Source organism: Melozone crissalis, unplaced genomic scaffold, assembly GCF_028551555.1.
Source record: "Melozone crissalis strain CALT ecotype California unplaced genomic scaffold, PUWL_Pcris_2 ptg000066l_1, whole genome shotgun sequence".
NCBI classification, from domain to species: Eukaryota; Metazoa; Chordata; class Aves; order Passeriformes; family Passerellidae; genus Melozone; species Melozone crissalis.
This window is the reverse complement of record NW_026535844.1, coordinates 4,294,160-4,315,145: the sequence shown is the minus strand read 5'-3', so window position 1 is coordinate 4,315,145 and position 20,986 is coordinate 4,294,160. Positions and strand designations below refer to the sequence as shown.

At 54.8% G+C, this 20,986-nt stretch overlaps 1 pseudogene; it reads left to right on the top strand.

The window, feature by feature from the left end:
- Positions 1-7,918: 7,918 nt before the first annotated feature.
- On the top strand, positions 7,919-10,223 carry LOC128945515 (class II histocompatibility antigen, B-L beta chain-like; annotated as a pseudogene).
- The last annotated feature ends 10,763 nt before the right edge of the window (positions 10,224-20,986 follow it).

Genomic DNA, 20,986 nt, shown 5'->3' with positions numbered 1-20,986 from the left:
CACAAGCATCATAACGTCACCCTAGGACACCTTCGAAATCTGGTCCAGGAGAGTTGGACCAGGGTCATCTGGAGACTTCTACCAGTCCCTGTAACACTCCTGTCTTCTGCATCAAGATAAAATACAGGAAATGGAAGATGTTACAAGGCCTCTGAAAGGTCAATGCCATGATGGAAAGCATGGGAACATTGCAGGCGGGCATGCCGTCGCCCACCATGCTTCCCACAAATTGGCCAGTCCTCATCGTGGATCTGAAGGATTGTTTTTTGCAATTTTTTTTCATCCTGATGATAGACCAAAATTTGCCTTCTTGGTGCCAGCAATTAACAATGCTGAGCCCACACAGTGATATCAGTGGAAAGTTTTGCGCCAAGGAATGCGAAATTCTCAGGCCATATGCCAATGGTATGTGGCCTGTGTCTTGTCTGGAGTTCACAAGGAGTTTTCTAATGCACGTCTGTATCATTATATGGGCGACATTTTAGTGGCTGCATCCAGGACGAGCTGCTGAGGATTAAGCCTCAGTTGCTCAATGCTTTGTATTCTCATGGGCTGCAGGTGGCTCCAGAAAAGGTTCAACAACAACCTCCTTGGAAGTATTTGGGGGTCAAAATTCTGGAATAGACAATCCGACACCAGGAGGTGCAATTTGTACATTTGGTGAAGACACTGAATGATGCCCAGAAATTGGTAGGTGTCATCACTTGGTTATGTCCGTACTTGGGACTGACCAACACACAACTGTCTCCTCTGTATGATCTGTGGAAAGGAGACAATGGTCCTGCTTATGCATCACAGAAGATGTGGCAGTTCCTGCAGTTGTGGGGTGTGTCACACAGGTTTGGTATCCCTCATGCTCCGACTGGTCAGGCTATTGTAGAAGATGCTTGTGGTACTCTGAAGCGGGTTCTTCAGAAACAAAAACGGGGAATGTAGGGTAAAACCCCACACAGTCAGTTGGCAAAAGCTTTGTACACCATCAATCATCTTACTGTGCCACAGAACTCATAAAATCCTGTCATTTTGAATCATCACCTTTCGTTGCAGGCTCTGGACGAGACACGTCAGCCTCAAGCGAAGGTTCAGATGCGGAATTTAGTCACCAAACAGTGGGAAGGTCTCTATGACCTTATCACTTTGGGGCGTGGGTATGCTTGTGTATCCACAGATACTGGGGTACCCTGGGTACCTTTGAAGTGTGTTCGTCCTGACCTGCGACTGCAGAGACAGAATCCAGCACATGAGCAAAATGGAAACCGTGACCAAACTGAAAGTCATCAAGTGGATGAATCGTTGAGTGATGACTCAGATACAGATGGTGTGAGTGATCACTCCGATGATTCCTCCATGAGTGGACACTGAACATTGTTCATTTTTCCTTTTAACATTGTTCATATTTCTTTCTTTTTTTTTTTGTTTAAACGGAAAAAGGGTGAGATGTCGCCCTGTTCTTTGAAGGTTCTTCTAAGCCTTCTGATGTTTACATTTTTGTAATGGAGTTTTTTACACACTTTCCATGTAAATAATGATTGTTTTGCAGTCCTTTCTGGAGGAGGAGAAAATTGATGGACTGTTGGTTTGACCAGTGTGTTTGGAGAGGGGGCAATTTCATCCTCCAATCCATGGATGCTTTTGGAATTTTTTAAATATCGAAGTCCGGAAAAAAATGTGCCTTTTTTGCCTTGGACATCTCAGGGTGTGAGTGTCGTTCATTTCGTGTCGTATTGCGACACCCTACCTCTCTAAGCAGCTGGATGCAGCAGCTAAGGGGTGGCCGGGATGCCCCAGAGCTGTTGTGGCAGTGGCAGTGAACATCCAGGAAGCACACAAGTTCACCCTGGGCCAGAAGATGACTGTGCTGGTGTCCCACACAGTGTCTGCAGTGCTGGAAGTAAAGGAGGGACATTGGCTCTCCCCACAGAGATTCCTGAAATACCAATCCATAATGGGGGAACAGGATGACGTAGAAATTGCAGTAACTAACATTGGGAACCCAGCTTCTTTGCTCAGTGCTTGTATGGGAGAAATATTGTGTGACAGTGGTCACAAGGGTTGCAGGATGAAGAGAGAGGCGAGAATGTTGACCTCATGTTCAGAAGGCTTGATTTATTATTTTATGATATATATTACATTATGACTATACTAAAAAGAATAGAAAGAGAGTTCTCAGAAGGCTAGCTAAGCTAAGAATACAAAAGGAATGAATAACAAAGGAGCTGTGTCCCAGCAGAAAGCAAGAACAGCTCTGCTGGGAGTGGTCAGTAAATCCAAACATCCACCAGAGACCAATCACGGATCCACCTGTTGCATTCCACAGCAGCAGATAACCATTGTTTACATTTGTTGCTGAAACTTCTCAGCTTCAGCAGGAAAAATCGTAACGAAAGGATTTTAATGAAAAGATGTCTGTGACATGTCAGCTTTTTAATTTAGTTTATTAAAAAGAAAAAGTGTTTGTAATTTTCTCTGCTGTGCAGAGAAAATTATTGTGGTTATCTGTTGCCAATCAAAACTTCACTCAAGTGCTGGTGTGGAATGAACAGGGAATTTCTTCACCTGTAGAACATACAATTCTATCAAATCACCAAAACGATTTTGCAATATAAGAAAATGCAAAAACAATGCAAAGAAAGTTCAAGCCCAAACAGCTGAGTTTCAGGAAAAAGTCCATGGACTGAAGATGTTCCTCTTTGCCATCTGTGAAAGTCCCTGTTGGTCCTGAAACAGGCTTGCTGCAGAAAAGTCCATCAATAGTTATCAAAAGCCATTGACAGTCATCAAACAATTTGAAAGAATTTGAGACAACTTCTGGAATGTCCTGCCACAGCCCTTTATTGAATAATTTTGGGCTGAAGCTAATTTTTGGTCCTTCAATGCTTCAGTGCTGCTGCCAGCTATTTCAACTTTTTTTTTTTTTTTTTTTTTTTTTTTTTTTTTTTTTTTTTTTTGGTGATTAAAAAGAGCAGCAGCAGCAGAGCAGCCAAAGAAAGTCCCTGGGGGGCCCTGGCCCATGTGGAGGGATCAGGAACCCCAGACCTGGCCCACAGAAAGGCGGGCCAGGACCGACAGGGAGAAGCAAAACCAAACCCATCAGGAGGCCGGGAGGTGGCCCTGGCCCAGGGACCCGAGCCCAACAGCCCAGGCCCAACATGGCAGGCGGGCTCTGCCTTCCCACAGCCTGGCCCCACACTGCCAATGGAATGGTGACCAAACGCTTCTTTTCCCCAAAATCACCAAGGCATGCCAGCAGCAGAGAAATAGCAGAAGCCCCAAGAACCCTCATCTCGTGTCTAGGAATGTTTTTAATCCACAGCAAACAAGCCATGATCGCTTCCCGCTGTGCCCTCTGCAATGGAAATGCAACAGGTGTGTCTCCCATCTGCCTCACGGCACCACCCCCTCTGGGCGGGGGACCAAAGGCAGAACTCTCGGCACCCACCTGCCCCTCGCCGCTGGGGCGCAAGAGGGGCAGCAGAGAGATTCGCACCCCCCAAGGGAAAGCAACTGACCAAACACCGCCCAACCCGCCAAGAATACTGATTTTGAACGCAGGCAGACGGGCTGCACCCACAGCCAGCTGTCGGGCCATGCCTCCTCCACAGAAAGGGAGGCCGGTGCCCTCTTCCCCTGTCCCAGCTTCCCCTGCAGGGGCAGCCCCGGGACAGCCCGAAAAACTCAGAGGGGAAGCCACACTGGGTGCAGGAGCAGCTGCGGGCTGCTCCAAGGGTCCTGTGGGTTCAGCACTGTCTTCAGCATCATCCTGAACAGGCACTGGCTCGGTTTGAGGCGACGGGGCCGGAGAGGGGGCTGGTGGACGCAGCAGGACAGCCGGGGGGGTGGTGCCCAGTCACTGTTGTCGCCAAGGGCGTCTCCTACCAACAGCGACGCAGCCGCAGGGAGCGGTGTTTCTGAGCTCTCAGGCGCAGGCGTGGAAGCCGATGAAGCCACGGGCAGGACCATCCCGGGAGGCGGCCGCGGGGCGGGTCCAGGAGGAGGCCCTGCAGGCCTGGCAGGCGGGACTCGGAGACCGGTGCTGCCCCCATCTCTGAGCGGGGCAGGGCCCAGGAGGCCGGCCAGGGCGGGGCCTGCAGGGCTGTAAGGGGCGGTGCAGCCCACTCCCATCCCCCCGGAGAGAGAGAAGGGGGGAAGGGATGGCTGCATCTGACCATGCTCCGAAGACGCAGTAAAAAAACTTTGGCTCCTGGCGAAACTTCCCCCCCACTGCCGGGATGCAGGGGGGCTGGGAAGCAACAGATCATCCCCCTCCAAAGGATCTTCTCCCGCTGGAGTCAGAGGAAATGGGACGAGCCCGTTGCAGTTGGCAATCCAGGGAAAAACAGCTGCTCTCCGGTTCAAAACTGGAAAGAACATCCTAAATGCTGGATAAATCTGGGGGTATCCAAACCCACGGTCCAAAACGAATTGGAAAATGGAGTCCATGCACTCCCATACGAAAGCATCAAGGGCACAGAGTACATTCGTAAAGAACCCAAAAATCTTTGCCCATCGAAAAAACTCACAGAAATCTGTCTCCAACAGGCAAAGTCCATCCTCTTCATCCCATTTTTGCCAGAGGGCAATAAGATTCTCCTCTGAAGGGGAGAACCGAACCTCCTCCTCTATGGGGGAAGCCCTCCACATCAGCAGCCACAAACTACGAAGGGCCGCATTTTCAGGAAGGGAAAAGCCAACAGTACCTTTTGAAAGAGTCCAGCGTGCTCTGGCCAGCTCCATTGCGCTACTGTGCTTTCTGAACATCTTCCTGGAGGCTTTTCAGAAGGTTCTCTTTGTGGTCAGCCTTGCTGTGAACTCCAAATCAGGATCTTCAGTTCTTCAGCTCTTGGCTAGAATCCACTTCTGTGGTCACTTGTGAAGCAACCATCAATGCCACACATTCAGGGTTTACCCAGTGCAGCAATTGTTTCTCTCCAAGTAATTTGCTCTTCAGACGAGGGATCACCAATTGATGGTTTTGTCCTCCTCACTCGGGGTTCACCAATTGTCACAGTGGTCACAAGGGTCTTCAGGGTGTAAAGAGAGACGAGAATGTTGACCTCATGTTCAGAAGGCTTGATTTATTATTTTATGATATATATTACATTATTACTCTACTACAAAGTATAGAAGGAAAAGTTCTCAGAAGGCTAGCTAAGCTAAGAATAGAAAATAATGAATAACAAAGGCCTGTGTCCCGGCAGAAAGCAAGAGCAGCTCTGCCAGGAATGGTCAGTAAATCCAAACATCGACAGGAGACCAATCACGGATGCACCTGTTGCATTCCACAGCGGCAGATAACCATTGTTTACACTTTGTTGCTGAGGCCACAGCTTCTCAGAAGGGAGAAAAATCCTAAAGAAAGGATTTTTATGAAAAGATGTCTGTGACACCCCACCTATCTCTCTAACCCTCAGATGCCTTGCCTGCCTTTTTGCCGTGGATCTTGTCCTCTGAGAGTTCTGTCATTGTCCTGGTGTGAGGGTTGCTGTCCTGTCCCACCGGGTGGGTTCTGCTCTGGTCTCGCTGTCAGGGTTGATGTGTTGTGCTGCTGTTGGGGGAAAAGGCTGTGCTGTTGTTAGGGGGGCTGCTTAGGCTGAGCTTGGGGCTGGGCTGAGGGCTGGTGCACCTGTACCCTAACTTGCCTCCTAAGCTGTTCCCTGTAGCCCTGATCTCCAGTGCACTGTGCAGCCCTCAAGCCTTCTCCCTTGACCCCTCAAGCCCTCCCTCAACCCCTCAGGCTCTGTCTGTCACCCTCAAGCGCCCCCGTGCCCCTCAAGGCCCCTCTCGGCTGCCCCTCAGCTCCTGTGTGTAACCCTTAATCCTCTCTTTGCCCCTCAGCCCCCAGCTTCTCAGTGTCACCCTCCAGCTGCCCCTGCCACCCTCAGCATCTCTGCGTGTCACCCACTGTCCCCTCTCCCTGCTCCTCCCTCAGCTCCCAGCCTCTGCCACCCTCCAGCCCCCATAGTACCCCTCAAGCTGCCCCTCAGCCTCTGTCATGCCCTGAAAGGACCCTAAAAAACCCTCTCAATTCCCTAAAAAAGGCATAGTTTTCAAAGTGTCCTAAACACCCCACAAAACCAAAAAATAGCCTCAGAATACACTAAAAACACCCTACTTTTAAAAAGCCCCTAAAACACCTCTAAAAATCCCCAAAGAACCTTTTGGGACTACTTAGAGATTTTTTAAAGTCCTCTGAGAATACCTCTAAAATCTTGAAAATGCCCTGTAAGACCCTAAAAAAGCCTATAAAATTCCCCCAAAAACCCTAGAAATAACCTAGTCGTAAAAAAAGTTCTCCATATACCCTCAATACTCTTCAAAAAGCCCTAAAACCTTTTAAGTAGTCCTTAAAAAGCCCCCAAAATATCTGAAAACACCCCTAGCAATTCCAATTAGTGGTAAGACAGCCCTTAAAACACCCTAAAATGTTTTTTTAAAAGCCCTGAAAAAGTCCTAAAGGTTCCTAAACATTCCCAGAGAATTCCTAAAAAACTCCTGCAAAAAAACCCCCTAAAATATCCTTCAAAATCCCTGAAAAAAAAAACCTAATAAAACCCCTAAAAGTCTGTTCAACTCCTACCTGTAACTCTGTGGCGTCCAAACCTCATCTCTACCTTCCAATCGGGGTAACTGCCTGCAGCTGCTGGGAGGGCTCTGGGGCTGTCCTACCATGAGGGTGGCACCTGTGCCCTAACCCTGCCTGGCACCCCGTGTCCTTTGCACCCCAACCCTCAGGGTCAGCTCTCCACCTGTCCAGCCCCCCCATCTTTGCCCCTCAGCAATGTCTGTGTGTCCCAGAGCTGTGTCCAGGATCCCACATGCTGCTGCAGGGAGTCACCGGTGGGCAGTGGGGGAAGTGAGGGACGGGGCAGGGGCGACCTGGATTTCAGAACCCCAGCAGATGGCCGGGCACTCAGCACCACAGGCACCCGAACACCAACGCCACCATTGTTCCTTTCACACAAAACTCATCAGGCCAAGTTCCTGATGGAAGATTGTAGGAGCCACTTGGCACTGTCAAACCAACCCTGCCAGCTTTAATCTGGGAGGCATCCTGCAGAATGTGGAATTTCAGCAGCCAGCTGGCCACTCCAGGACACAGGCCCCTGAACAGCAACGCCGGCCATCTTCCCTGGAAACAAAACTCACCTGGCCAGGTCCCTGATGGCAGATTGAAGGAGACACTTGGCACTGCTAAACCACCCTTCCTCCTTCAGGGGCCTTCACCTCCCTTCTCTGTCCAAGGCCCGGCTCCCCTCACCCGGCCGCATGGCTTCCCCTCCCGCACCCAGCCCGCAGCCGGGCAGGGCAGCTCTGAACCTTTCACCCACCGGAACCAAGAGAGCTTTCCCTGGGAGTTCTCCGCTTTTAACCGCCTGTGTTCTCAGAGGTGAATCCATGTCCTCAGGGGCCATACCAGGTGCCAATATTCAAATCTGAGCACAGATTGGTTTGACCACAGCAGCCCAAAAAACGCACTTCCTTTTCAAACCAGGACAGCGGGACCAAGGGTTCCGAACAGAAAATCCTGAACAAGCTCAGTAACCCAAAAAATGGGGTTAAATGTGAAATGAGCGGGTCTCATTGGCTGGTCCAGCACAGCCCGCGCGTCTCCATCCCCGCCCCCACCTGCCCAACGCCCCAAGGTTCCCCCTCCCCAAAAAACCCCCAGCCCGGGGCTGCAGCGTCCCGGAAAGGCCTCAGCCAATGGCAGCGAAGGCAGGAGGTTGCTTAGCCAATGAGTGCTCGGGGCGTTGGATTGCCTCATCAGTTGCCGGGCAGAGCCCGTGGCCGGTCGCTGCCCAGAAGCGACGGCAGCCAATGAGAGCGCGCGGCGCTGCCGAGCCCGCCCTGCTCCGGACTGGCGCTCCCAGCGCAGCGCGGCTGCTTTGGGGCTGCTGCTCCCTGCCCGGCCCCGGCCATGGGGCGAGGGGCGGCAGCTGGGGCCCTGCTGGTGGCATTGGTGGTGCTGGGAGACCCCCGGCTGCGGGCGCGGAGCCCTCGGGTGAGCGGGGGGCGGGAGGCGCTGGGACACGGGGGGTGAAGGGGGGAAAAGGGGGCGAAGGGGGGAGCCCAGAATGGAGGGGGAGGAGGAGGGGACCCCCCCAAAGGGAGAGCGGGAGGGGCTGAGGGGGGGGTGGAGGAGAGGGAGAAGAGGGAGAGGGTGGGGGAGGGGGGAAAAGGGGAGGGAGGACCCCAAACAGAGCTCGAGGGGGCTGAGGATTGGGGGATTTGTGGGAAAATGGGGAAATGGGACCCCAAAAGTGATTTGGGGAGCGGCCGGAGGTGGAAGGAGAGAGGATATGAAAGGGGAAATGGGGGAAGGGCGGCAAAGAGGAAGCGGCAGCGTGGGCAGGAGGGTCCCATGGCAGCCGTGGGGCACAGGGGGTGCGGAGTGGGGATCTGGGGTGGGCCCAGAGCTCTGGGGGTGCTGCTCGGGGGGCGCCCCCTGAACTGTGTCCTGCATACACAGGGGTGTTTCAGCTCATGTTTAAGTGCGCGTGTTACTTCATTAACGGCACCGAGAGGGTAAGGTTCGTGGAGAGGTACATCTACAACCGGGAGCAGTTTGTGATGTTCAACAGCGATGTGGGGCTGCACGTGGGGTTCACCCGCTATGGGGAGAGGTTTGCTAGGATTATGAACAGCGACCCGGCTAGACTGGAGTACGCACGGACTGCGCTGGACTGGTACTGCCGGTACAACTACGACTATTACACCCCGATCACTGTGGAGCGCTGAGGTGAGCGCGGGGCAGAGCGTGTCCCCTCGGGCCCTTCCCTGCCAATGACCCTGGAGCCCCTCAAAACCTCTCTGGGAGTCTCCCCAGAGCCCTCAGCCCTCCTTGTGCCCATCCCCGGGACCTCCTGTCCCTTTCCAGTCCCTCCCAGTCCACTCCAGTTCATTCCCAATCCCTCCCAGTTTATTCCCAGTCCCACCCAGCCCCTCCAAATCAATTCCCAATCTATTCCGAGTTCCTTCACAGTTCACTCTCAGACATCCTCCCTCTCTCCCAGTGCACCCCCATCCCCTCGCACCTCTCTCAGTGCCATCCAACTCCCTCCCAGTCCCTCCCACTCCTTCCCAACACATTCCCAATCCATCCGAGCCCATCCCCAGTCCCTCTCACCACATTTGCCAATCCGAGTCCAATCCAGTCCATTCCAGTCCATTCCCAGTCCCTCTCCAGCCCAGCCCAGCCCTCCCCTCTCTCTCCCAGTGCCTCGCAGCTGATCCCAGTGTGTCCCCGCTCTCTCTTTCTCTGTCTCTCCCAGTGCCCCCCAGCGTGTCCATCTCGCTGGTGCCCCCTCGAGCTCCCAACCCCGCCCCGGCCGCCTGCTCTGCTCCGTGATGGATTTCTACCCTGCTGCCATCCAGGTGAGGTGGTTCCAGGGCCAGCAGGAGCTCTCGGAGCACGTGGTGGCCACCGACGTGGTCCCCAACAGGGACTGGACCTACCAGCTGCTGGTGCTGCTGGAAACGCCCCCCCAGCGCAGGCTCAGCTACAGCTGCCAGGTGGAGCACGTCAGCCTGGAGCAGCCCCTGAGGCGGCACTGGGGTACGGGGGAGCCCCTGGGGGCGCTGGCAGAGCCGCTGGGCTGTGCTGGGAGCCACTGGGAGGGAGCTGGAGAGAGCCGGGCTGGAAGTGGGAGAGGGGCTGGGCAAGGGCTGGGAAGGGGTTTGGGGGATGCTGGGGAGGGTGGGATGGGCTTGGGGGGGTCCTGGTGGGCACTGGGAGGGAGTTTGGGGGTGCTGGGTGTGACTGGGAGGGATCGCAGTGAGCCCCGAGGGGCTGGAAGGAGATCGGTGATGGCAAAGCAGAGCTCGCCCTGAGCTCGGTTGTGCTGGGCACAGCCTGGGAGGGCTCTGGCTGAGTCCTGCTGGGGCTGCCAAGGGACTGCGAGAGGCTTTGGGGGTCCTGGGGCGCTGAGGGGTGACTGGGAGGGGGCTGTGGGACGCTGAGAGGGACGGGAGGGGCTTTGGTGGCTCCTGGCCAGGCCAAAAAGGGATGGGGGGAGATTTGAGGGGGTCCTGGCTGGGCCAGGGGCCACAGGGGCAGCGCTGGGAGGGGCTCGGGGTGTCGGTGAGAGGTTTTGGGGGTGCTGAGCCCTGCGGACCCCCCAGAGATGCCGCCAGACGCCGCCCGCAGCAAGATGCTGACGGGCATCGGGGGCTTCGTCTTGGGCTTCGTCTTCCTGGAGCTGGGGCTCAGCTTCTCCCTGCGCAAGAAGGTCAGGGCGGGTGCCGGGGGTGGCGTCCCCCCCGTGGCGGAGCGTGTGCGCTCCCGCCGGGGCCCCCAGCCCAGTGTCACCCCCTTTTCTGTGCCCACAGAGCTCCTGAGCCGGCGGCGGCCACAGCTCCTCCCCGTGGGCTCGGGCCCGGCCGGGACCCCCCACTCCGTCCCCGCTCCGCTGATTCTGGGGGGGTCCCGTGTCCCCCCCAGCCCCGCTGGCGCTCTGCCCCCGCCCAGTGCCTGCTCCCAGTGCTCCCAATAAAGCTTCCCAGTTGGCCCCGGGGCCGTTTATTGGGGGGCGATGGGGAGGGGTTTGGGGGGGGGGGGCAATGGGGAGGGATCTGGAAAGAGGGAGGAGGACAAAGGGTGGGGGCTGGGCCCAGGGGGAGCGGGAAGAGGAGGAGGAGGAGGAGGAGGAGGAGGAGGAGGAGGAGGAGGAGGAGGAGGAGGAAGAGGAAGAGGAAGAGGAAGAGGAAGGATCAGGAGAAAGGCCGGAGAGAGGAGGAGAAGGAGGCAGGATAAGAAATGAGGAGGAGGTGGGGGAAGGAGAAACTGGAAAGAAGAAGAAGAGGAGGAAGAAGAGCAGCAGCACCAGAAACTTGCCATTTTTCCACGCCCCCAGAGCTGCAGCCCCCCCGGCCCCGTCAGCATCGCCCCCTCCCCACATCCTGCACTGAGCAGGGAGGGAGAGCTCAACCCTTGTTAAGAATATCTAATTAATTTAAAATAACTAATACTTTTTAATTTTAATAAAATGTTATTTTAATAAATGAAAACACCATACAACTTAAATTTATATAATTTAAAAAATAATTTTATATTGGTGTAAGAGTCGGTTCCGAATTTTCCCTCGTCTGCCTCAGGATCGTCATTTGGGGACCACTAAGAAAAGACCACCCCTGTCTTAAATCTCTAGCTCCAAAGGAGAAAGTCACATGCCAACAATGCCCTAGATCTGTTGCCTTCTGGAGCAAGGCAGGCGACCTGGTTCTAAGGATCAGCACGGCGGCCCAACTCTCCTGGGCCACTCGGGCCAATGACACACGCAGACATCAATGTGATGGACGGTCAAAAGGCATTTATTATCTCATCTCTTGGGTTTTTATAGTCTAAGGGGTCTCTACGTCAACGTGGGTCTGTCTTTACCATCTATGGTTAGTAGCGGGTGGACAGTTACTGGGTAGGGGATGGAAAATTACCGGTATTTTTGTTAAGGGAGGCTACCTTCCTATGTTAGTTTCTTATCTATGGGAAGCAGATGGTCTTATCTAAGGGGAACAGAGGGTCCTGCCTTTCCGTGACATCGCGAGATCTTCCGCAGCGCCTGTCCCTATCTACCACATCTCCCCCCCCTTTTTCACAAATGAATGAGGTAGTCATATACATAGGTACTGAAGTGAGGTATAAGGTTGTAGTTCGACAAGGGAAAGGGATCTTGGGAAACCTGAGTAAGTTTTTGCCAGACAAGTTCGGAAATCTTGTGACTGGCAGTGTTCCCTGGTTGAATTCCCTGGCTGAATTCACAGCAATTGTCGTCGGCCTAGGTACAGGATGTTGGTCCGTTCCAGGCGGCTCTGAACGAACGAGACCAGCTTGTTCAGCAGGCATGGTCCGAAGGTGACTGTTAGAAACAGCATCGCCAATGGACCTATCAGGACAGAAATCAGAGTGGTTAGCCAAGGTGATTGATTGAACCAGGACTCGTACCAGCCCTGTTGGGCTTCCCTGTCTTTCTGTCTCTGAGCCAGTCGGTTCCGGAGTTCTGCCATGGAGTCTCTCACTACTCCCGTGTGGTCTGCATAGAAACAGCACTCCTCTTTCAAGGCGGCACACAGGCCCCGTTGCTGCATGAACAGGAGGTCCAGGCCTCGCCTGTTCTGCAAGACCACTTCTGAGAGTGAGGAGACTGACTTCTCTAGAAAAGAGATGGATTTCTCAATCCTTTGCAGGTCCTCGTCAATCGTTGCTTGCAGCTGTGACAGTCCTTGGTGCTGGGTCGCTAGGGCTGAGACACCCGTGGCCGTTCTGGCTGCTCCCAGGCCGAGCAGCATTGCGATGGTTATACCTGTCAATATTTCTCTTTTGTGGATCCGGCTGGGTCCCTCAAGAAGATGGTACATTTCTTCGTCTGAGTGGTACAGGACCCTAGGAACAATCAGAACTTGGACACAGAAGTCGTTAGAGTCATTGAATTTGGGAAGGAACACACAAGGACTCACTCCGGATCGCTGGCAAACCCACATCCCAGATGCGGCTGGGACTGCCCACTTATTGTTTCTCCTGTTAGGCTTAACCATTTTGGTGCAGATGTTACCTCCCTGCTTAGCTAGGGTTGCATTGCCAAAGCATCTGCCTCTGCCTGTGACTTGACTCAGGGTGATTCCTTTGCGAGGGGTATCCCATCTGCACTGGTGAGGGGCGTCGGCTGTGGAGTAACTGAAGGGAGTGTTTAAAGCGACTCCTTCGTAAAAGGGGGGTTTGACATCGTAACAAAGCCAGCAGGACTCGGTTAGGTTAGGGTTAGATTCGTTCAGGGATACAAAGGTAGCTTCTAACATACGAAGGATTGGGTCTGAGTCTGACTCGGTTAAGCGGCTCATCTGAAAGGTTTCCGCTTGACCGTTCGGGACATTGCTGACCCCTGTGGGTAAGGTTTTGGGGTAGGTTACGTTTCTCCCTTTCGGCACACTTTTAATCGCTTTGTTGGGTCCGACCGCTCGGGGTGCTGACGGTTGGAGCCTGATAATTTGCACGTTCACCCTCTCTTCTGACCCTTGGAGGACTACTGTCCACATTTTGCCTGTGGCCCAGCTAGGGTGATCTGGCTGCAAGACCGTCATGTTGTACTCAGTGCATGCCCGAAATCTAGGGACTTTATGTTGGTTTCGATGGAAGTTTCCGTGAAAGAAGAGGGGTATTTTGCAACCGATGGGTGCCCAGGTGAATTGCAAGAATTTGTCTGGCTCTTGTGGATCCCACCCAGGCCCCGATGGTCTGGCATCTGTAACTATGGTTTCGCAGCCCCAGTGCCCACAATATCCCCACCCTGGGTGATTGCAGTAGCTTTTCCCAGGGTTTGAAGCTGGGCACCAGTAGGATAGGTACGAGTGTGGGACGCGTGGGGAATAAGGGTTTACCCTTGGCTGTCCTGGAAACAGGTCGGTGATGCGGAGCACGAAGCATGGGGTGTTCGGTGTGGTGATTTCCCTGAGTGCTTTGCCCCTACTGAGGTGTCACATGACCCACCTGAAGGGCTGATGGGGGTAGTGGTCTGGGCTGGCTTGCCCTCCAACGACAAGCCTCAACAGCAAAATCACACAGAAACACCCTTGGCGCTTGGGTCTCCCCCGTGCGGGTCTCTCGGGTGCTGTCTGGCGGCTTGGTGGTCTGTCACTTTCGTCCGGAACCGGGAAGTACGCGTCACGAGGGCGTCCCACGAGCAGGTCCTGTAAACAAATACTCGCAATTCTCCTCAGTCTCATTCTGCTCGCTATGAAGGTCCGGTTTAATCGACTTAAGTGGACACCACCTGATTTTGCCGTCCTTTTTGACAGCTGCGTACCCTCGCCCCGTGAGCATCAGCCTCCAGCCCCGTTCCCACTCGCCTAGCTCGTTTCTGATTACCACCTGTGGGCCCTCTTCTAGCGTTCAAGTGGCCCAGTGTTTTTGGACGGGACTGTTTGTTTCATCTCCCCTAGGGAATTGATTCAGTGCCAGCAAAGCGGTTGCCAGCATACGTGCCTGATCTCCTGGGGGAATGGCATTGGCAAAGCCTTCTGCTTTTGCCAACACTTCTATCTTGGTTTTCAGGGTCTGGTTTGCTCTCTCTACTATGGCCTGTCCGGTACTGTTATGTGGGATGCCATGCACTAGCATGATACCCCATTTCGAGGCGAATTCCTATACTTGTTTGGATTTGAAGTTGGAGCCGTTGTCCGTTTTGATCTGCTTGGGGATACCTAGCCAGGCCATGGCTGTCAGCCAGTGCTGAATTGTGATTTTGGAGTTGGTTTTGGGGTGCTGTGTAGCTATGATCGCTCCGCTATAAGTGTCTACTGTCACTGCTAGCCATGCTCGGGGCCTCAGCAGTTCGCACCTGGTGAAGTCCAACTGCCAGATTTCTGAGGGCTTGAGACCTCTCGGGTTGACTCCGTACGTCCAAAGGGGTGACTTCTGGCAATGAGGGCAAGTGGCTACCACATGTTTTGCGTCCGCCGTCGAGATTCCGCATCTCTTCGCCAGTGCTTTGACTCCGATGTGGAGCGACTCGTGCAGTTGACGAGCTCTTTGCAAGGTCCAGACGCCTTTTGCTGTGGCATCCGCTTTGTCGTTGCCGATCTGGAAGTAACCTTTGACTGGGTCATGGCTGTTGATGTGGATGACTGACACGGTGCCCTGTCGTGAGGAGAGTGCTTCTTCCAGCATTAGGGCTGCTGCTGATGTTGACATTCCTGGTCCTGCCATGGCTAGGCAGAGCCTTGCCACGAATATAGAGTCCACTATGATGTTGAGGTGTTCGTCTTGGAAGAGTCTGCACGCCAGAACCACTGCTGTTGCCTCCAGCTGTTGCACTGACAGTGTGGGGTCACACGCTTTGACGCAATGCCATTGCTCTCCTGCCTGCCACACTGCTGCTGCGGTTGAAGTCGTGGAGGAAGCGTCTGTGAAGACCGTTGGTCCTGGCTGCGGTCTGTCCTTGACCTTCGGTGGCATGTCCATGTTGACTATGGTCAGCAGCTTAGTCCAGGTTGGCTTGGAGGAGTAGGTGATTTCTCCTCCGAAGCCGGAGAGAGCAAGGGCCAGGTACTCTGATATTGTGGCTGACCCCTTGGTCGGCTGCTTGCGAAACGGAAGGTGGATGCTTGTCGGCTCCGTCCCTAGGTGTCTCAGGGCGGGTCTCCTGCCTTTCATGATGAGGCTGGCGATGCACTCGATTCCTGGGGAAAATGCACGAGCGGGTCTTCCGAGGACCACCCATTGGATTGGTCGGGCCTTTTCTGCAAGTCCTTGGGCCAGTGCTCCCACTCCCCCCCTTGGTGTAAAGTGGACGTACAGGTCCAGTGGCATGGCTGGGTTCCACCTGGCAAGCGTGCCAGTGGCCATCTGGTTTTCGATGAAGTCGAGGGAGCTCGTTGCTTGCGGTGTCAGCTCTTTGGGATCCCAGGGGTTCTTTCCTTTCAGGAGGTCGTACAGAGGGTCCATGACCTCGGGAGGAATCAGGACGATGTTGCGAAGCCACTGCAGCGATCCCACCAGGCGTTGCACGTCATGGAGCGTCTCGATGTCTCGGTTGATCTTCATCTCGGGGGGTGTCACGTCGGAGCTTGTGATGCCCACTCCCAGGAAGGTCACGCAGGGTCCTCTCTTGATCTTTGCGCTCACGATCTCAAAGCCGTTGGCCTGAAGGGTTTCCGTGATTGTGGTCACCAGGTGATCTACTTGGCTTGTCGATGGTGCTGCGACCAGGATGTCGTCCATGTACTGGATGATGGTCGCGGTGGGGTAGGAGTGTCGGACTGGCATCAGTGCTTTGTCCACGGTGATTTGGCATATGGTCGGGCTGTCGACCAGGCCTTGTGGAAGCACTCTCCATTGGAAGCGAAGGTTGGGCCGCTTGCCGTTCCGAAATGCCACGGAAAAGGCGAATCGCTCTCTGTCCTCAGGGTGCAGGGGTATTGAAAGAAACAGTCCTTGATGTCCAGTACTGCACACGGCTGCCCTGCGGGGATGGCTGAATTCGCGGGAAGCAGTGTCTGGACTGGACCCATGGGTCTGATAGTCTTGTTCACTTCTCTCAGATCGTGGACGAGACGATAGCCTTGTCCGGACCTTTTGGGGACCACGAATACAGGGGTGTTCCATGGGCTGGTGGAGGGTTCTATGTGACCCTTTTGCAGTTCTCGATCGACCAGTTCCAGCAAGGCTGCCATTCGAGGCTCTGTCAGGGGCCACTGCTCAACCCATACAGGCTCTGATGATTTCCAAGTCAATTTGATTGCCAGCGGAGGGTGTACGGCAGTGGCCCTCATGATAAATTTGCGATCCGAAATCCTAGCAAGGAGAGAAGATCCCTTCCTAACAGGGGTGGAGAATTTTGCAAAATGTAGGGGTAGATTGCTACTGTCTGTTCTGGTCCCTGTTTTGTGTGAAGTGTTATACCCACCAGCTGGGTGCTTTTCCATGCCCGGGACTGCCCCCCCACTCCGTTCACTGGGGGGACTTCTTTGAACTGCCAATGTCCGGGCCAATGTGCCTGGGGAATAATCGTGCAGTCTGATCCCGTGTCCGCCCAAAACTGAAACCCTATGACGTGTGGATCCTGGCTGCCCTAAAGGCGGCATGTCCCCCACACCGTCAAGGGCTCCTTCCCTATTTGCATGACCAAGGCCACCCAGGGATCCCGCTCTGGGGCATCCCCTGCTGTTCCTGTGGCTCCGGCATGACTTGTGGCGGTGGGGGGAGCGAAGGTATTGAGGGTGCTGCACAACTCTGCCATTGAATTGCTGGGGGGGATGCAAAGTTGACTGCTCCCTGTGGGGGCATAGGGTATGAGGGTCCCCTGCCCCACTGGGGGTTGCTGTAGCTGGGCCGCTGCATATTCCAGGTGGGAGGGGGCTGGATGCAGCCCAGCTGCCCCCTCCCTCTCCCGTTTCCCTGGGGCCTGGATCTGCATTCCTTAGCTAAATGCCCCTTCCTTCCACACACCCAGCACGGCCCCCTACCTCCGCCTTGGCGTGGTGGAGCAGCTGCTGATAGGCGCCTTGGCTGGGGGCAGTTTACTGCCAAGTGGCCTGCCTGGCCACACTTAAGGCTTGCCATCACACTGGTTATTGCATTGTGAACTACTGCTTGGATGGGAGCTAGGTGTTCCTCCTTTGCAACGTGTCTAATCATGGCAGCTATATTAGACCCCTGTGGCAGTGACCTTAAAATGTCCTTGGTGGCTGAGTTGCATTGCTGGCGTAGGCAGTCTGCCAGCACGGGACCCTTCGCCTCTGAGGGTAACGTAGAGGAATCTATTGCGGCCTGGAGCTTGTCCACAAATTCAGTGAAACTCTCACTCTCACCCTGTTTTATGGACGACCATGGAGAGGGTTTGGCTACCACTTTAGAAGCGTCACGGATGGCTTCTCGGGCAGCACGGGTTGTTGTCATTACCTCATGGGCCCGCAAGCCCTCAGCCTGTAGCTGGGGGGTGATCATAGTGAGGTCTGTGTCCATTAGCCTCTGTATGCTGGAGCCGTGCAGTGGATGGTCTGCCCTTGTTACCAAGGCTAGCTGTTTCATGCAATTATCCTCCCATTCTTGTTTAAAAACGATCATCCCTGCACCATCGAATATCATTCTACACGTCTGCTTAATATCAAAGGGAAGCATATCGTCCCCACCAAAAAGGCCGTCGATTAGTGTGCAAACCATGGCAGAATTAATTCCCTTATCCGCAATCGCTTTAACAATTGCCTGCACATCTTTCGGATTGACTGGTGAATAAGTCCTTTGGTTTCCGCCTGCCCCCCCACACGGACCGGGAACACTAGAGTGGCAGACGGAGTCCAGTCCGCGCAAGCCATTTTTATTTTCCGCCAGTTTGTGAGTGGGGTTCGGTTTTTCTCTGGTAACCCCTTCACCCATGCGGGAGCGCTGTGGCTAGTGACCTTACGCGCCGCTTCTCTCTCTCTGTTAAAGCCGGAATCCAAATCGGAATCCTCCGATACTATCTCGGGCTCGGAGCTCGAGTCCGAGTCCAAGCCGGAAGTCGAATAAAGAGACGCTTCCGGGCTGCTCTGCCTTTTCCCTGGACTCCGACCCCGCCCCTTCCTGCGGGGGTCAGGCCGTTCCCTCCCCCTGGGGTCCCCCCGCCTCCTGCTGGGGGAGGTCCTTGCCCTATAAGGACTTAATTTGAACTGAGCACTCTGATTTGTCTTACGCGTCTCCGCGGGGACCGCCCCTTCTCCCCACTCGCCCACGCATGCGTTGTTAAGCGGGCTGACCGCGCTTCCGCCCCCCGCCTCCTCCTTTCCGCCCTGACCATGCGGTTCGGCGCCATTTTCAAACGCATATGGTGGGGGGGCGTTTTTATCGGTCCCTACGGGGTCCGCCGATTCGGCTGCGTTCCGCGCCTCCTCCGCGAGCCCCCGCCAGAACGCCCGCGGGTGTTCCTCCCCCTCCGATGGTGAATCCGCTCGCTGAGGGGGATCCGGCGTTCGCGCCTCCGCGCGCCCGCCCGGGTCAGGTATCTCCACGGTTTGTGTCGCCGCGCCCACCCTCAACTGCGGCACGGCTAATAAACAGGTTCGCACGGCTATCCAGGTTTCCTGCTCTTGTCGAGCCTTTTGCAGAGCCTGGACAAGCCTGCCCCACGATTTTAGGGCTTTCCCTGAGCCCGAGGACATGGTGTCCTCCGCCAGGGCTTTTGTACAATTATCCCACACGTCCGAATGTAGGACGTCCACGGGGCTTTCAATAGCCCCAAGCTTAATCAGTCTCAGTAATGCGAGAGTTAAATCCCTAAGTTTACATTCTATACCCCATTGTGCATGCATTTCTGTTACGACCTTCGCAATGGCTTCCATGGTCCACGCTGGTCCGGAGGCGTCCCTCCCACTGTGGTCAGGCCTGCTGCCACAGCCGCTGTCCTCTTTCAGGAGAATCCCCGTTCCCCGGGCGCAGATCGGCTCCCGGGTTTTGGGCACCAAATGTTGCCTTCTGGAGCAAGGCAGGCGACCTGGTTCTAAGGATCAGCACGGCGGCCCAACTCTCCTGGGCCACTCGGGCCAATGACACACGCAGACATCAATGTGATGGACGGTCAAAAGGCGTTTATTATCTCATCTCTTGGGTTTTTATAGTCTAAGGGGTCTCTACGTCAACATGGGTCTGTCTTTACCATCTATGGTTAGTAGCGGGTGGACAGTTACTGGGTAGGGGATGGAAAATTACCGGTATTTTTGTTAAGGGAGGCTACCTTCCTATGTTAGTTTCTTATCTAGGGGAAGCAGATGGTCTTATCTAAGGGGAACAGAGGGTCCTGCCTTTCCGTGACATCGCGAGATCTTCTGCAGCGCCTGTCCCTATCTACCACAAGATCTGAGAGCGTTGCTAAGCCGTTGTTCTCACAGGTGTTGTTTGCTGTGTGCTACACTGAGCCCAATAAGAAGAACGGGGCACCGTGCCCTTTTTGCAACAACAGCCTTGGGAGCTGTCCCACCTCTCGGCCTGGCTGGACTTCTCCTGAGTTTCAGGTGGTCCCCCCACAGAAGACCCTCACCTGTTTTACAACCACCGTGACAGACAGACTGAGATGTAAGGAGCCTCTCCATCAAGGACTGAGACCTGGAACCCCCATGTGAAAAGGCCCCTCTGCTCCTTCCAAGGACTGGGACTGAAACCCCCAGCCCGGGGCAGGTGTGTGGGGGAGGCAAGCTCACCAAAGCGAGATGTTTGCCTGCAGGTTGTGACCGCTGGACCAAGAAGACAATGGCTCTCGTTTACTGCTGAGAGCATGGACTACCTGTTACATCTATTCCTTATTGTATCTGTTTCCCCATCCTCGCAATTTCCAATGGAGTTTTCATAATAAAAACCTCTGAGTTAGCGAGAGACTTTGAGATCTCCCCGACGTAACAGGTGGATCCTCGACTGGACTGGACCAAAGGACTTTGTCTCTACGTTTGGCAGCCCTATTCCCTCTCTTCCTCTGTCTTTTTCTCTCCCTTAATCCCTCTATCGCATTTTGCTGTGCTCATTCAATAAAGGTGCATTTGTTTCCATTATCATTGCAAACCCCCTTGTACCGTGTCGGTTCTTTTTGCACCCTGACATCAAATCCATGAACCATCACAAAACCCGTCCATGAGGACGGATCGTGACACCCCCCGAGGACCCCTCCCCAAATCCCCCCCCAGCACCCCCAGACCCTGCTAAAACCCCCTCAAGATCCCCCCAGACCCTCCCCAAATCCCCCCCCAAACATCCTCAAGACCCCTCCCCAAATTCCCCTCACGACCCCTCCAGGACCCCTCACCTGTCCCTGTGCCTCCTCAACAGCTCCCGGAGCCCCCGTCCTCTCCCAGCGCCTCCCGCAGGACCCGCCCGAGCCCGGGGCGGCTCCCGGGGGTCCCTGAGGGGGTCCCGGGGGTGGTGGGGGGGGGAGAGGGCGCCCACTCCATGCCCGGCTTGTGGTCAGGGGGCGCTGCTTTGGACTCGGCTCCGATTGGTTCAGGAGGCGCGGGGAGGGCGGGAGTTGCTGAGGGGAGACGCCCAGTGAGTGGTTGGTTTGATAGAGGACGCGGTGATTGACAGGAGAGGGGCGAGGGAGGCGGGCTTTGCCGAGGGGAGGTGATTGGTTGGTTCAGCTCGAGAGAGGCGGGAGTAGCTGAGGGGAGACCTGCGGTGATTGGTTGATTTGGCGCACGAGAGGCGGGAGGTGGGGAGGCATGCGGTGATTGGGTGGATCCGCGCATGGGAATACCGGTGTTCCTGAGGGAATACCCGCGGTGATTGGTTGGTTTGGGGTGGGGTACGCCATGATTCGTTAGTTTGGGAGATGAAGAGTAGTGATAGGATGGTTTGGGGTGGGGCGCGCGGCTATTGGCTGGGAAAAGTCTGGGATTTTTTAAAGGACTTTCCCGGTTTTTTGGGGAAAAACTCTCAGATTTTTCACGAAAAATTCCCTTTTTTTTACAGGAGAAACATTTCCGGGGTTTTTGACCCCACATGACCCCAAATAACCTAAATAACCCCAAAACACTTGAA